General features: G+C 42.6%; 1 non-coding gene across 1 annotated transcript; it reads right to left on the bottom strand.

Annotated features, from left to right (window-relative positions):
* Positions 1-613: 613 nt before the first annotated feature.
* On the bottom strand, positions 614-720 carry LOC140408123 (U6 spliceosomal RNA). The gene has a single exon (XR_011940041.1). It is a non-coding gene; the product is annotated as a U6 spliceosomal RNA (small nuclear RNA).
* Between the last annotated feature and the right edge of the window lie 2457 nt (positions 721-3177).

The following is a 3177-nucleotide window of genomic DNA, read 5'->3' as shown; positions in this document are numbered from 1 at the left end:
CGACCCTTCTAGTCTGGTGCCAGGTGTGGGGTGCAATCGCTGACCTACTATTAATCTGCCTCAACGTCGATTTTCTTTTCACTTCAAATTTCTTTTCCCCCTTATATGTTCCTCGTCGCCACTTTTCTTTTTTATCCTGTTGTGCATTGTTCTTGCAGGATAAAAGAATGGAAATGCCACAGTACGTGGGTTGAAAGCATTAATCGACAGAGGTTTATTAGATGGTTTTTAATTGTACAAAAGATTGGTCTAGACTGACTCTAAGCCAGCGAAGTGGCCATTGTCATCATGGCGTATCACGTGACTCAACTCTTAAAGGGACCATTCAACAGCACAACATTAACACCCTCATATAAAACATACACGGATTCTGTGATCTCAAAATGCACTGGCTTGTAAAGTATGGCAAACTAAACAAACATGAGTACCAAATATATTTCTTCACCCCTTATTGGAAATGTCAATTTAACAAAACATTTTCAGAATTAGGGAAAAGGTGTAGACTGCCTTAAAAAAAAACCACAGGTGTTTACCTTAGCTATAATTTAGCAGCTTCGAAAGAACACCCGCATTGCCGTGCAAAATAGATTTTCGACATTTGATGTCTTTTGTTTAAAATATGGAACACTTCATGAATTTGCGTGTCATCCTTGCGCATGGGCCATGCTAATCTTCTCTGTATCATTCTAATTTTAGTCTACGTGCTGCTGAAGCGAGCACGATATTTGATGTCATATGTGTGAACACAGAACATCAATACCCAATGTTTCATTCTGCTTGTAGCTAAAGAGTTGATGCCTGTATGTGAACCGAATATTGAGGTGTGGTCGATGATCAGTCGGAAGAGTAAATCTTCGCCCAAACTGGTGAAATATCTGGATTATCAAAATGGTCCTTGTGCTTTGTGTTCTATTTGAGAATCTTGTGTCTCTGTCTTGTTTAAAGTCTGTGAAGCAAATACTATGAGCCTCTCCGCTACTGAGGGCGGTACGTGTGAACCAATGGCCCTCAAATCCAGGAGGCGATACATCACACGTAAGTTGCAGAGGTAAGGAGGGGTCAATATGTGTCAATATCTCTTTGTGTGGCTTTAGCCTTCTTGAGCGCAGCGTTGCAGGCCTTTGTCCATTTCTAGCCTTTGCTCTGACACAGAGGTTCATGCAGGAGTTTCAGCAAGAATGCCAGCTGTGGAATAGATCTTCCGCAATAATTCAGCAGCCATAGAAAGCAAACCTGGCTGATATTCTGAGGAGCTGGAGCATGTACAATAGCCATAACCTTGGAATGTGCTTTGTGAAGCCCAACAGCGTCAATGACATGCGCCAAATATTTCACAGAGGGCTGAAAAACGCACATTTGTCTTTGTGAACTCATGGACTTTGCTCCTCTAGACTTTGTAGGGTGGCTTCCAAGTTCTTGAGATGATCCTCATCAGTTTTGTCCAAGATGTCATCAAGATAGCATTGAACTCTAGGTAAGCTACTCAGGATCTGGTCCATGGGCCTTTAAAACAAGGCTGGAGCTGACATTATTCTAAAAGGCAAGTAGAAATATCTGTACAGTCCCTTGTGTGTTGTAATGGTAAAATAGTCTTGTGACTTCTTAATAAAGTGCATTTGTAAGTAGGCATGTCATATGTCTATTTTACCAAATTTCTTTTTATCAGCCTGGCCAGCAGAAAAGTTCTCAATCCAGGGAAGTGAATATTGTTCAGCACACAACAAGGGTTTAACAATAACCCTGAAATCCCCAAAGATACATTAGGAGCTGTCTTTGTTGAGCACTAGAATGTTGGATATGCCCATTCACCATGAAGGACAGGTATCTTGACTCCTATCTTGACCAGTCCCTTCAACTTTTGGTTGTAAGGGATAAGGCACGGTTTTGGCCTTCTGGTTGAGATATTCAATTTTCTGGTAATTCACTTCATGCTTCCCAAATCTCCTTTGGAACAACAGTATGTTTTTATATAATAGCTGTCAGACCAGTCTCTTCTGTCACATTCCTATGTACCTCTGTCCGGTTTAACCAGTTCTTCTGAAACCATGACCATCCAACTGAAGCAGGGTGGTTGCCCTCCACCACTAACAGTGATAACTTAGCAGTCTGTCCACTTTAATTTCTGTCCTGCCGATCATAGATACAGATCCTGCTGTATATGTTTTCAGAATGACTTTTGCAGGCGTCAAGGGAAGATGTTAAGCTTCTCTTTATTCGCATCATCTGGGACCAGAGAAACTGCTGTCCCTGTATCCAGTTCCATATGTATTGGTTGGCCCTCCAGCAGCAGTTTCACCCAGTAGCCCTGTGAACCACCCAATACTGACAAGATGTAGAGGGAGACTTCTTCGGACTTGGTGTCACTGTGGACCTTCCATTCCTGCTGTTTAATATGCCGATTTTTCTTCTTGTTATGCTACACTGCAAATTTCTTTCTCTCTGGTTTGCTTTTCTGAGTTAATGCTTCTATTTTGTTTTTACATGCATGCTCAGTGTGACTCTTCTTGCTGCACTGATGGCATTCGAGATCTCGGCACCAACATTCAGATGGATGGTGACCAGGCTTTCCACAATGCTAACATTCTCAGGCGGCTTGTATGATCAGAAGCCATGTTATGCACTCGTATTCATGCACTCAGCTGCTATGCTTCTTTTGCCAGCCAGCTCCATGGAGACTGCAATCTCTCTGGCGTTCTGCATTTTGTGATACGAAGGCCACAGGCCAACCTGTCACGGAGGATATCTTTCAGTACTTCATTGAATTCACAATGTTCAGTGAGCTTTTTAAGTACTGCAACATACTGCAAAATTGTTACCCTTTCTTCTTGGTTTATTTTGTGAAACCTAAATCTTTTGGCTCTGACAAGTGGCCAAGGGGACATATGCCACTCAAGGATTTTTATAATGTTCCCATATAATTATGTGCCAGGTTTGTCAGGCAATTCCAAGATTCTTAATAAGCCAAAGGTTTTAGCTCCCATCACACCCAAGAACATTACCACTTTTCCATTATCCAGCTGGTAGCACTGCTGCCTCACAGCGCCAGCGACCCGCATACAATTCAGGCCTTGGGTGACTGTCTGTGTAGAGTTTGCAGGTTCTCCCAGTGTCTGCCTGAGATTCCTCTGGGTACTCTGGTTTCCTTCCACAGTCCAACGATGTGCAGGTTAGGTGGAT

This window comes from Scyliorhinus torazame, chromosome 2 (assembly GCF_047496885.1).
Source record: "Scyliorhinus torazame isolate Kashiwa2021f chromosome 2, sScyTor2.1, whole genome shotgun sequence".
Taxonomy (NCBI): Eukaryota; Metazoa; Chordata; class Chondrichthyes; order Carcharhiniformes; family Scyliorhinidae; genus Scyliorhinus; species Scyliorhinus torazame.
This window is presented reverse-complemented; position numbering and strand designations above follow the sequence as displayed.